Source organism: Macrotis lagotis, chromosome X (genome assembly GCF_037893015.1).
Source record: "Macrotis lagotis isolate mMagLag1 chromosome X, bilby.v1.9.chrom.fasta, whole genome shotgun sequence".
In the NCBI taxonomy this organism is placed as follows: Eukaryota; Metazoa; Chordata; class Mammalia; order Peramelemorphia; family Peramelidae; genus Macrotis; species Macrotis lagotis.
Window position 1 is genome coordinate 293,436,114 of NC_133666.1, and position 14,362 is coordinate 293,450,475.

Sequence of the window (14,362 nt, forward strand, 5' to 3'; positions counted from 1 at the left end):
CTCTGCTTTCTTTGCAGAGGTGGAAGACTATGGGTATGTAACATGGTATGATGTGTTGGTGACTTTGCTGAACGTTTTTTAACCCTTTTTTTCCTTTATTATGATATTCAGAAATGAAGGTGGCATAAAAACAAATTAGCACAAATTTAAAAAGAAAACATCAATTAATGTTGGGCTAAATGATCCTTTCCTGCTTTAATATTCTATGGTTCTATAGTTCTTGTCTGGTGACTTTCATACAATTGGTTTTCAGTCATTCACTCTTACCAAAGTAGAGCAGTACATATTGTAAGAACATCTTTATTATTCCTTGATGAGAATGCTCAGGATAAAGAGGGCAATTGGAACTATAATTTTATTTTAGATGAGGAAATTGAGTCACAAAGAAGTAAATTGACTTTTTAATACCCCCAGAATCCCAGAATTTCAGTGTTGGAAGTTAGAAGTATAGGCCATGCTGTTTCTTTGCAATCTTTTTTTTATGAAATCGCACTATCTGTATCACACCCATCCATCAAAGGGAGGTTCAAGGTCTGTCCCCTCACTGAAGTCTTCTTGATTATCACTCCAGTCCTCCCTGTCTCCCTCTCATCAGAAATTAAGCAACTTTTTAAGTTAGTCTTTGGCAATTTAGAACCTAATTGAACATTGTCTAATAGTATTCTCTAAATGTTTAAAGTATGCTTTTGTGTTTGTGTGTGTGTGTGTGTGTGTGTGTGTGTTGGTCTTGTCTTCTCAGTTAAATTACAAATTTACAGGGACATTTCCCTTTTTTTAACCTCTGATAGTATTGAGCATATTGAAGGGCACATAGTATATACTTAATATTTGTGTATTGATTAAAGGGGGAGGAGGCCAGAGAGTTGGGACATCACATTGGGTAGGTAGTGGTCAATAGTGTGCAGTTAGCTGGGAGTCAGGAGGACAAAAGCATCATAAATTTTGAGTTATATGTGACTTTAGAGGCTTTTGAGTCAACACTCCCATTTTACAAATAAGAAAACTGAAATTGAGAGAGGACAAGTGACTTGCCCAGTAAGTGTCAGAGGTGGAATTCAAACTAGGTTTTCTTGACTTCGAGTCTGACTCTCTATCCATTGTCCCACACTGCCTCTATCGGTCATTGCGAGCTTGATTAGAGGAAGAAGGGGAAGAGGCAGACCAGTTGCTGGTTTTGCTCCTGCCTTTGACACTGACTTATTCTATACCTTCTCAATTTCTTCCCAACTGAAAAAAAAATCAAACAAAAAACCAAACCAGAATCAATTAAAACTATTTCCTTTACAAGGTGTTACAAGGCAATTAGGCAACAGACATGGAATGTTTTAAGAATGTTAAATATTTTTATTTGTTGCTTGGTTACACTGTGTATAATTCCAAGTGTTTTTGTTGATTGGGTGAAAAAAATCAGAAATATTTGCATAATTTTTATTTTCAAGAAGGAGTTTAATGAAGAAGCATAGATGAAGAACATTTCCAATGCTGTGGCTCTGATCTCAGTATAAGTGCAATGGAGTGTTTGTGAAGAAAGATTAAAGGATTTTTAATAGGCTTTCAAATAGTAAATTTATTTCCCTTTTGCCAGAGACTTTTTGGAGAACTGCCTCAAAGTAACCCTGGGAGCTGAGAAAGCATTATTAGGAAGGATCCAAGGGTCTCTCATTCAGAGCTTCAACTTTGCAGTACATGGTTGTGTACCCTTGAGGCTGCCTGGATCTGGGGTAACCTGTTCTGGGTCTGGAGGGAGGGAATAGAGGCAGTTGACTGAGGTTAGGGTGATAATTATGAAAAATCAATCCATTAGCAGACTTTTAATCAGTAGCTAAAGAAGGCATGGATTACTAACCTCAAAGTTCTCCCATCTTGGTTGTTTTGCCTTCCCTGCCTCCATAGGCTTCCCTGCCTCCACAGGCCTGCTAGGCCAACTAGGCAGAAAACCCATAAAGATCAAGATTGAAATATACCCCCTCTAGACCAGGGGTGGGATTCAGCTAGTTTGCACTGCTTCGGTAGAATCAATGCCTTATTTTATGTTGTTTGTTATTGATTTATTTGAATCTCACCACTGCTTTGGATCTTTCTTTCATTTGTCTTTTCTGTTATAATTTATCCCTCACAGCTATCTACCACTATTATCATAGAGCTCTTTGAAGGAAGGGACTCTTTTTTGTCTTTCTTTGTACTTAGTACATAGAAGGTGCTTTAAAAAGTCACATTGACTTGACCAGTATTGTCACCTGCCTTCCACAAAGCCTTCACCATATGCCTTGGAAAGTGGAGACTAGCATCTATTTAGAGATCTTCCCTCTTGACTCAGCTAGATGTTTTAGACTCCAAGACAAGTCCATGGTAAGGTTCTCTAAGACTGAGCTCATAGGAACCTGAGGTCTTATGATTTAGAGCTAGAAGGGACTTCAGAGAGATCATATAGGTCAGCTGTTATATTTTAATAAGGAATTTAAGGCTCAGAGAGGTTAAGTTCTTTTCCAAAGGAATACAGTGAGTGGCAGAATTAGGAATAAATCCAGATCTCCTCATTCCAAAGACAATGGCTGTACCACTGCCACAGCTGTCTGCCCTAGAGGACTGACCATTGACTAAAAGTCTCAGAGCTTCATATTTTTGTGCCTATATTTAGAAAAATGAATCATTTTGTGGTCTGTAAAAGAACCTTTTGAGACAATGGAGCTTTTTTTTTAAAAGGAGAAAAACCATTTTTAAAGAGGAGTGTGATCTTTGTATGTCTAAATAGAATTCCAGTTTGTAGAATAAGGAAAGAAGTTGGTTATGAGGTTCATTACATGTCTGAGTTGATCATGTTTTATAACAAGCATTACTTTGGTGCAACTTTGGAAGTCTTTTAATGTGGTGGCATAACTATGGTGATGAACTCACCACTTCAGTCAAGTACCTATTTGGGTAGCCTAGTTAGTACAAATCATGGGTGACATGGCACCATAGATCTTGTTGACATAGTTGTTTTATTCCTAAATGAGTTATATGTTTTAGTTATAGATATGTTGGTTTAGTTTTTTTTTTAATAACTACTTTCTATCTTGGCTCATCTTTTTTTTAATGGAAAAAAATCCATTGGAAAAACCAGTATATCTCAATGAGGAAAAAATGTGATAGAATGATGTAAGTAATATCCAGTTACTTATAGTAGGAAGAATATTGGACATTGTGTCAGAAGATTTGGTTCTAGTTTTGATTTTTCCCCTAACTAGTCATGGTATCTTGGGCAAGTCCCTGAATCTCCACATACTTTAGTTTCTTTGTCTATCAAATGAGTTAGTTGAACTAGATGAAAAAACTGTGGGCAGAGATTTTGAGTGCCTTGCCCAAGCATGATCATACTATTAGTTAGTGAAAAAGTTCTAGAACCCCATTTTCTCCTGGTTTGATACAGTAGAAAAATCTGCTTGTCTATATGGAGTCCTGCATTTAAATTCAGGGACTACTACTTACTGTCTCTGAATCCTTGAGAATGTTGCCTACCCTCTCAGTTTCTCAACTGACCTCTGAAGTCCCTTCCATCATTAAATCTATATTCCTAATACTAATAATCATTTTACTGCAATTATTTAGCAGCTAGGTTATCACCTAATTATTTAGCACAAAGCGCCTTTCTCACAAATCTGGGAGGTAGGTATTACATGTATTAGTATAACCAAATTTCTATATAACTTTTTTAATCTTGATTCTGATTTTTGAGTCTGTAGCTTTGGAGCAGGCATTGGTAAGTAAATCCTTTGCATATATGACTTCAAAGCAGGCTCAAAGGCTATTGGGAGGTCTCTTCTTCATGGTCTCCCCTTACTCCCAACTGAAGAATGTTGCCCTGTATGCATTCCTAAGGTTCAGAGAGCTACTTTTTGAATTTTCCTTGCCTTGCTGGGCTATTGGAGTGCACCATTGGTTAGAAGGTTCTGTTCAATAACTATTAATAGTCCCAATAAATCCAAACTAAATTAAAAACATTTTAATCTACTGCCTATTTCATAAGTGACTCTTGCATCTTGCTTTTTCTTTCTTAAAAGAACATTTCTTAAAGAAAACCTTTTTGCTCTCAAACAATTGCCTGCATGATAGGGTAGCCTCAAAATTGTTATTTTACAGGCTGCAATTTGTTTTGGAGTAAAAGATTTTAGAATTGGAAAATGTGAAGGACACACTAACAATTGTCTCTTCTTTTTTAACCACTTGGGTTTGGAATGCTATTTGTTTCCCTGTTAAGACCTGGGGGCAGCTAGAGTTGAAATCTCTTTTGTAACTGTGGACCACATGGAATAGAGTTGGCAGTCACAAATGCCACAAATTGCCTTCCCATTTGCTTGGTCTTGACCTGGATATATCACCCTCCTTTTTACAGACTGGTTCTGTGTATGTGTTCATCCTATCATTTACCTGCTATTTGGAACAAGTCATTCACAGAAGTCTTATGGGTACCTTTGTTTGCTGGGAACTGAACTTAATAAAGCCAACCAAGCTCATTTTGATAGCCTTGGCCAGTGGTTTTTAAGGTCTAAGGTGCACGTAATTTTGTTCTCTCTATACAGTTTGCTTTTTATAGCTTAGGTCTCAAAATAGGGCTGGATGAGTTTTTCATGATATACTCCTACTCTGAAGTAACATTGAACAGAGTGGAAAGTAGGGCCTGGAACCCCATGTATACTTCCAACTCCAGCTGGCCTAGGAGATAATAAAAGCTATAGGTAAAGTACCAGACCAGAATTGTTCGAAGACAAACTTGTTTCCTGGTGGTCTAGAAGTATAGAAGTTATCTCATGGATTGGAGGTGATCTGAGTATAGTGTAATAGAACAGATTTTTTTTTTAAATTCAGATTGTATACATCTGAGTATTGTCTTTCAAAGCAGTCACCTAAGGAGCTTTTGAACTTATTCCCATGATGTTGCTTAAGGTGTTATTGAACCTCCTCTTTTTGGAATTATCTTCGATTTTCTAGTCACATGTTAATAATGGCTCACATGTACATGCTCTGTATAGCTTAGAAAGTCCTTTGGGCTATCTTGTTTATGGTGTAATAGAAAGAATTTGGGGGTTCTAATTTTGGCTCTGTTATTCTGTGAATAGTATTAAACAAGTTACTTAGACCCTTAGACTCAGTTTTCTTGTACACAAAACTGGGGAGACTGAACTAGATGGAGCTCTAAGATCCCTTGTAGCTTCAGATCCCATGGTCTGTGATGTTTCTAATAATAACTGTGTGAAGTAGGTACTGTTACTTGTAGTATCTCCATTTTTAAAATAAGGAACTGAGTTCCTGAGAGGCTGTAAGGTTGCACTGAAGAAAGAGCAGAGCATTGGACTTGGAATCAGGAAAAGCAGAATTTAAATTCTGATTCAGACATTTCTCAGCTGGATGATCCTGTGCTTGTTCAGTCATGGTTCAGTCATTCCCAATTCTTCATGACCCATCTGAGATTTTCTTAACAAAAGTAGTAGAGCATTTTGCCATTTCCTTTTCTAGGATGACCCTGTGCAAATCACTCAATCTCTCAATATATCATTTTTTTTCTCATCTATATAGTGGGGAGGAGCAAAGTAAGTGGTACAGTGGATACCAGGCATGGAGTTAGGAAAACTCATCTTCATGAGTTCAAAGTCAGCCTTAGTAGCTGTGTGACCTTAGACAAAAGACTTAACCATGTTTCCTCACCTGTAAAATGAGCTGGCAAGGGAAATGACAAGCCACTCCAGTATCTTTGCCAAGAAAACCCTAAATGGGGTCATGAAGAATCTGACTTGTTTGAACAATAATAACAAAATGGGGCTGATGCATCTCAGGGTTATCCTGAGGACCAAAGGAATCAGAATATGTGGAATTAAAGAAATTAAACCTTAAAGCTCTCTGTAAACAGATTTTGTTTGTTGTTGTTGAGTCAGTTCAGCCAGTATGGTATAAAAGATATAACCCTAACAGATTTTTATTGTTGTTGTTGAGTCATTTCAGTCATGTCTGACTTTTCCTGACCCCATTTGGGGTTTCTTAGCAAAGATACTAGAGTGGTTTGCCATTTCCTTCTCCAGCTCATTTTACAGATGAGGAAACTAAGGCAAACAGTGTTAAGTGACTTGTCCAAGGTCACACAGTTAGTGAGTATCTGAGGCCAGATTAGAACTCATGAAGGTAGGTCTTCCTGATTCTAGGCCAAAAGTTTCCTATCTGCCTCACTTTTTAGGATAGATAGTTTCCACTTTAATATTTAAATTATCCATTGTTTCCTTAGAAAAAGGTACTTGTGAATTACCAAGGTAAAAGTGAGGTAGATAGGCATGAATAATAAAAGATTTTTTCATCCAGTGATACTTAACTAATTGAATATTCATGCTGCGCCCATTCTTGGGAGTACCTGCTTGAACTTGAATTTTCATGACATGGTCTTTAAGAACCCAGGGTTATGTCTGTGGAGAATGGCTGGATTATTTTAATTAAATGTGCTTATTTTATAAAGTTAATTTAGGATGATTTGATGATGCTGGATTTATTTTATGAGCTTTTTGGTGTTTTGTACTTGATACTTAGAATTCCTTCTCTTGACCTACTGTTGTTTGTCATAAATCTTGATAATGAGAGGTAAACCTTTTGGATTCTAATTGCTTTCTATATTGTCTAATACAGTAAAATCTTGCCCTATTATTACTTGGCAATACATGGACTCAGTTTGAATATACCAACACCAACTATACATGAATAATTGGGTTTTGATCCTTTCTCTCACTCCACCCAATAAAAGAGAAGAAAAGGTTTGTGGAAGTTTCATCACTTCTTTTTTTTCTCCTTTCAGCCTTCAGAAAGACCTGCTAGGGCTCAAGTAATATTATGACCAAAAGTCAAAAATCAGAAGAGAGGAAGAAGGAAGCATGGAAATCCATGGAAAGATCTGCAACTGAATAATAATAAAGCCTTGCACAACCAATAGAATTTGTATATTAAAGTAATCTAGTGGTACAATAGGGCATCGATGTGGCACAGTAGAGTGCTGGGCCTGGAGTCAGGAAGACTTCTCTTCCTGAGTTCAAATTAGACACTTACTAGCTATGAGACTCTGGACAAGACACTTAACTTGTTGTCTCAGGTTCTTCATCTGTAAAATGAGCTAGAAAAGAAAATGGCAAACTGCTTCAGCATCTCTGCCAAGAAAACCCCAAATGAGATCACAAAGAGTCAGAAGTGACTCAAGTAGCTGAACAACAAAAAAGTGGTACAATAGGATTTCATATTTTTAATATAAGAATCAACATGAAGTCTTCTAGCTTATAGCAATAGTTATTTTACTGACTGTATGGTTCTCAATCTAAGTCACTGAAATACAGAAGAGGACAATAGAGCTTGAAGGAATCTTGGAGGCCATCTGTATCTGCTAGGACTATTGTTAGAATTCAAACATTTATTAAGGGCTTATTTTGTATGAGACAGGGGAAGCCCGACATGATGAGTAAAGAACCTGAATTGAAGTGAAGTTGTGCCTTTGCTAATACTATGTGATCCTGATGCTCAAGGCAATGATTTAAACATGTGTCTGGTCCCATGGAGTTTACATTTTAATGGGGGATGGAGATGGAAGCCTGCTTAGAGCTAAATACAAAGGAGAGGCACAGAAAGAGAGATGGAGTTAGCAACAGTGAGAAATGTGGATCCTTAGAGGAGATAAGGAGAGAATGCATTCTAGGTTTACAGAGTGATCTACACAAAGGCACGGAGATGGGAGATGACATGTTGAGTTTTAGAAATAACTATCTGAATTACAAGGACCTTGTAAGGAGCACTGGAATCCAGTGTCTGGCATCCTTATCTAGAGAGGTTAAGTCACTTGGCCAGTGTCATGTGACTAATAAGTTAATTCTGATGTGCCAGGCCTAGCAATTATCAGTAGAGATAACATTAAAATGGGGAGAGAGCAAAAGCAATAGATTTTTGTTTGTTTGTTTTTGCAAAATGGAGTTAACCTTTCATGATCCCATCTAGGGTTTTCTTGGCAGAGTGGTTTGCCATTTCCTTTTCCAGATCATTTTACAGATGAGGAAACTGAGATAAATGGGGTTGAGTGACTTGCCCAGGATAAAACAAGTAGTTAGTGTCTGAAGTCAGATTTGAATTCAGGAAGATGAGTCTTCTTGATCCCAAACCAAGTGCTCTATCCACTGGGGCACCGAACTGCCCAAAGTTCTACTTAAATGCTAGTTGTTTTTTATTCTTCTTTCCTTACTGTCTACCCTACTTGCTCCCAAAGCCAAACTAATTTTCTCCTGCTATTTCTCCCACCTGGAATGTCTCCCCTCCCCTCTGGGTGTCCAAATCCTAACCTATTCATTCTCCAAAACCTGGCTCACATTCCACCTCTCCCAGAAGCTTTCTGGTGTGAAATGTCAGATTTGTGAAATTCAAGCATATTTGTGAGGGGGGAAACAGGCAACTTTGATTTACTGGAGGCTATAAACAAGACAGAACCACTTAAAAATTAGGTCCAGGAATGGAAGTATAAAAGAAACATAATTCAAGAATAAGATAATATTTCTTCCTTGCTGTAGACATTAGCTGGCATTCTGCCTATAGGCATGGTATACACTTATGTAAAATAAAAACATGTAAAAATCACTTAATGCTCTCAAAGAACCAGCATTTTAGGTTAAAAAAGAGTTGTAGAGATCAGTTAATCTAACCTCATTTTACAAAGGAGGAAATTGAGGGCATAAGAGAGGTTAAGTGTCTTGTCTCAGGTCGCTTCTAACAGAGTTAGAAGCAGCCTAGAATCCAGGTGTGCTACATTCTGGTCCCAATATTCTCCTCAATAATTTCCAATGGGAAAAAAAAGACTTTTAAAATCATTTGGATTTAGGTACACAAAAAGGCCAGCTTTCTGCGGAGCAAGCATTTATATAGTGCACAAATCTATATAATTTATTCAGATTTCTTTCAAAGAATAATTGGAAGGTGTGGAAGTCCCCCTGTCATTATTCAGATTTAATTTGAGCTTTCTTGCTAAACTCAGATTTTAAAGTATTTGATCACTGAAAAATATGTGTGTGTGTGTGTGTATTAGCTCCATTTTGACAAATGCTGCTTTACCCTTGTCATGTGAGATATTAGTTGACTAAAAGTTTGATTTGTACTGATTTCTCATTTGATTCAACATAATCCACTCCCTTGATTAGACTTGAGGTTAGGCAGCAGGCCCCAGGGTTAGGTGACAGGCACTGACCCTTCCAGTCTTTAGTAGCACTGGGTTGGAAGATCTCCTTTGAAGTGTGGAGTCTCCTTGCTTTTGGGGACTGAAGTTTGACCCCATGACCCTGCAGGCAGAAAGGATTGGGTTGCAAAATTTTCTGTAGATGCAGATGCTTTCCTGGCCCCCAAATTAAATGCCTGTGTGGTAGAATGCCCCAGGACAAGCCTTACTCAGAGTCAAAGGCCACAGACTGTAACACAGTTTGTGCTTTAAACCTGTCCAGAGAAAACACTAAAAAAATATAAGGGAGAGATTTCTGGCCTTCGGCTTTTCATTCCACCTGTTGTCCTGTGACCCGTTCTCATCAAACAAAGAAATATTCACTTCTGTGTTGGAAAGTTGCTATTCTCTCCTTTCTAAATAAAATCACCCTTCTCATATTTCTCTCTCAGGGTCTCCCCCTCTTTCTTTCCCCCCTTCCTCTCCTCTTTTTCCTCTCTTTTCCCTTCCTTTTTCTCTCCCTTTCCTTCCTTTTCTTTCTCTATCTCACTGTGCCCTCTCTCCCTTCCTTTCTTTGTCTCTGTCTCCTTCTTTATCTCTTTTTTTCACTGTCTGTTTCTTTTTATCTTTCTGGCCCTTCGTCTCTGTCTTTGTCTCTCTGTGTCTCTGTATCTTTCTCCATTTCTCTCTCTCTCCCCTCTATGCCTCTTTCTTTCCCCTCCAACTTTTTTTTAGCCCTGTCAGTCATTCAAGCACCATTTCTCAGTATAAATAGGTATAATATACAGGTAGAGCATCTCAAATTGATTTTAGTCTTTATATACATGAATTTAAAAAATTTAATACTTAATAACCATGTATTAATAGTCAGCTGTACAAAAGAATGCTATATGGTAGGTTTAACCAATAGTCTGCATCCTGTCCTGAAGAGCTTCTGAAATTCTGCCTCATCGACTTATACCTGGATGGAGTCCTAAAGACCTTCTAGTTCTAGTCCAAAATCTTTATTTTACAGATTTTATTTTACAGATGAAGAAATTGAGGCTCAGAATGCTTGGGTGACTTACTGAAGAATATCAAGATAGTAAATAGCAGACTCAGGATTTGAACTTTAAATGCTCAGAATGAGATTCCAGAAGAAAACTGGATCTAGAGTCAGAGAAACTGGTTTTTAATCCAAAATTGGCTTTTTCCTACCTGTGACTCTTGGGCAAGTCACTTGGTCTCAGTTTCCCTGCATTCAAAATAACTCCTATGTCCTTTTCAGTGCTATTTTTAATGTTTCAAATTGTCATAGCAGCATTTGCATAATAATTTATATGTGGACATTTTATTTTCACATATATTATTTAATTTTATCCTGAAAAACAGCCATATGGGGGTAGATAGGGCAAATTTTATAAGCCTCATATGACAGATGAGGAACCCAAGGTGCAGGGAGATCAATAGGCCTCTTCAGGGTCAGATGATTAGTCTCTAGTAAATTTAGTTTCCAGACTAAGCATGCTAAAAAATTGAATCTATTACATTGTTTTTTAAAGAGTTGTAGTAATATAAAGTATTTTGGTTCTTATATTTAAAATTCTCCTTTTGCAATTTAGAATATGTTTTCTTGAGCCTGGCAACCCTACCTCAGACTTCAAAGACGCTCCCATTTATCAAGCACTTCATTCAGGGCTAAAGAGGAAGGAGAGATGGGAGCTCTCAAAAGAAGCAGGAATGAAGAAAGGGAGTTTGACATCTGGCCTCTAAATAAGTTTTGCAAGAACCTAATCGGATCCAAGCTGGCACTGCCTCCCCCTAGGTTTGTTAAACCGGTATCCTCCTAGGAGAACCACATTCCCTGGAAAGAAGAGAAAGAAACATCCTTGGACGCTGTTCATAGACTTATTGACCAAGGATGAAACCAATTTGCCTTTCTAAATGCTTTAAATATCTCTTTAACCAGAAATGCCTTTAAACTGGAAAATCATCAGAATCCAAATTATGTCATGAACAAGTCTTTCAAAACTTTTCTGCCCAGTCTTCTGGTTTTTCTCCTAGTCCTTTTTCTCCTGTAGGCCTATGTTTTCAAACTATCTCAACTTATGACCTTCCCCTAGTACCTTACTTCACTTTACCCTAAAACCTATGCAAACCTTTTGTGCGAAGAATCAATTATAAAACAACTGTTTAGAGCTCTTAGGATCTTCTCTCCTACTTGCATATTCAAGACTGGGAAAGGGGTTGTGCAGACAAGAAACCCAGAAGGGCTTACCAAACAAAACCAAGCTCACTCCACCCAAAATTATTAACTATGAATACATGACTTTGGGCAAAATTGTGTAACTGCAGGTGGTGTTGGGGATGTGTGGATAGGTCCTTTGGGGTAGAGCTGAAGGAAGGGATTAAGGTCACTGAGCCTAGGCATGGGTAAAGGAAGAGCCAGAGCCCATTTACCCTGGAGTTTAACAACCTTATTACTGGCTGAAGAATGATTCTGGTAGACTGTGGCCTTAGCAACATTACTAAGAAGGTGTTTGGTTGAAGGTAAAGTTATGAGGAATAGTCTACAGTTTTCTCTTGCCAACAGAGTAAACATCTTACTTTAGGATTATCCTTTAATTCCAAAATAGTTTAAGAAATTTTTCTTTCTAATAGTAATATTTTTTTTTATTTAAGTGGCCCCTTGCCAACATAGAGCCCAGAATTCTTTCTGACATGTTAACAAATTTGTCTCTAAATATTACCTGTTAAATATATGAGCAAGGTATCCATAGGCCATTTTATAGATAGATTAGTTTAGGTACAGAGGTTAGCAGGATTCAAATCTAGTCATCTGTATCAAATATTTGGTTTTCCTAAAAACCTTACATTATAGCACCAAGCTATTCTGATTTCTATTAAATACATTTAAACCACTTGAAGAAAAAACATATGAACTCATTTTAGGTAAATATTAGAATAATTTGCATCCTTAACCCCAGCTTATTTCTCATGCTGGTCTCCCTGTTTGACATTCTGTATTTGTCCTTATTGCCTGTCCAAATCCTATTCAAGGCCCTTGATAACCATGATGTGACACTTTCTCCTTGAAGCCCTCCCTGAGTACAACTTACCTAAGTATCTTTCTTTTCTGAATTCTTTGAGTACTTGTGATCTATACCACATGTTTCAGGACTTAGTTATATAACTTTTGATTGTGGTATAGTGGAAAGGGGGTTGAACTTGAATTCCAGAGAGACAGGTTCAAATAATATCTCTAACATTTATTTGTGTGACTCTGGGCTCTCTAAGACTCAGTTCATCCTGACTCCAAGGTAGGTGCTCTATCTACTGTACCATCCAGCTGCCCATGCCTCTGTGAGGCCTATATCAAAAGATACCTGAGAGTGAAGAAAAGGTCCTATATGTACAAAGAAAGTTATGGTAGCTCTTTTTTTGTGGTAATAAAAAATTGCAAACAAAAAAGATGCCCATCAATTGAGGAATGACATAAAAAGATCTTTGTGGCATATGACTGAAACAGAATATATTATTCTATAAAGAAATAGTTTCAAAGAGACATAGACTTACATGATGAACTGAAGCAAAGTGAAGTAAGTAGAACCAGGAGAACAATTTATACAATGACAACACAGTTAAGACAAAAAATTTGAAAACTCTAATAACTATGATCAAATGTAATAACCAATAATGATTCCAGAGGACCAATAATGAAACACACTATCCAGGACAAAGAGGTAGATAATGGGTTTAAAATGTTGTTATACAGTCTTTTTTTTTCTGTTTATGTCTGCACTGTGACCCCATTTGCGGTTTTCTTGGCAAAGATACTGAAGTGGTTTGCTATTTCCTTCTCTAGCTCATTTTACAGATGAAGAAAACGAGACAAAATGGTATAAGTGACTTGCTCAGAGTCACAAATTTAATAAGTATCTGAAGCTGGATTTGAATTCTGATTTTCCTTAATTCAAGTCTGACATTACATCCATTATAATACCAATCTGCCCATGGATTTAGAGTGTAGAATGAGATATAGATATTTTGGTATAGTGTCAATAAGGGAATTATTTTTGCTTGACTATTTTTGATGCAGCCTGTCTATTTGTCGAAGCTGATTCCATGACTATTGAAATATCTGCCTTTGATGCCTGAAGAATTGCTGTGTGTGTGTGTGTGTGTGTGTGTGTGTGTGTGTGTGTGTGTGCTGTAAGGCAATGGGGTTAAGGTGACTCACCCAAGGCCACACAGCCACGCAATTATTAAATGTCTGAGACCGGATTTGAACTCAGATTCTCCTGACTCTAGGGCCAGTGCTCCAGGAGGATATATTTTTGTAATAATAAAATTGAAACAGTCTTAATGTGCTTCCAAACAATGATTTTGGAAGTAGAGATCAAAGTCAATTACAACCATCTGTAAAGGACTCCAATTTTTGTCATTTTTGTTATACTGGAATTTAGTTTTATCAGATATGGCTTGAAGTCAGCAGTCCATCAGTCAGGCTTGGAAATCTTTCTGTCACACAGAGACTTCTTTTACAGGCAGTCGCTTTTTTTTTGGTTTTGTTTTACAAGTAGTCCATGACTTGCATCAATCATGTGAATGGCAGCCGAAGCTTCTGGGGTTCTCCTTTGCTCTCTCCTGTCACTGAGAATTTTCTTCCCCTCTTCCCTCCCCTTCATTCTTGCTGTTGGAGATCCCTGTTGTTTCCAGGAAAATCCTTGGGTTCCCCAACTCCAATTCTGAATTCACAATTCTCCCAGAGAGAAGGGACACAGGAAGGGGAGGAGGGCCAAGTAAACATCATTGTGGGGGCAGTCACAAGGAAAGAGTTTGACCTCTTTTCCCATACCAGCCCATATCTCAGTGGCAGGAGATAGAATAAGGGAGAGGGAAGAACTCATCTGCACTTTGCCTACTTTACCATCAGGTTTGGGGAAGCAGCAAAAGACTGGAAATAAAGAGGGGGAGGCTGTATTCTGTCCTGGCACTCCTCCCTCTAGCTCTTGCCTCTCTCCCTCCTCCTATACTTTATGCTGCCATGCAAAACCACAGGCACTAGTGAGCCCTCATGCATTGGAGGTAAGGTAGGCACTGTGACAGAAGGACTTTTACAGATAAGGAAACAGTGAAAGGAGCAAGATAGATCTTTTGGGTAGTTAAATGAAAAATTTGAATGCATTT

The 14,362-nt window shown here is 37.8% G+C and overlaps 1 protein-coding gene and 1 long non-coding RNA gene across 3 annotated transcripts in view; both read left to right on the top strand.

Moving 5' to 3' along the window:
• The window catches only part of CCBE1 (collagen and calcium binding EGF domains 1), a 352,034-nt gene that overhangs the window by 102,759 nt on the left and 234,913 nt on the right, over positions 1–14,362 (top strand). The gene's annotated exons all lie outside the window — the stretch shown is intronic.
• The window catches only part of LOC141497711 (uncharacterized), a 75,912-nt gene that overhangs the window by 25,463 nt on the left and 36,087 nt on the right, over positions 1–14,362 (top strand). For both annotated transcript variants that reach the window (XR_012471413.1, XR_012471414.1), the window contains exon 3: positions 10,795–10,997. This is a non-coding gene — a long non-coding RNA (uncharacterized LOC141497711). The remainder of the gene's footprint in view (positions 1–10,794; positions 10,998–14,362) is intronic.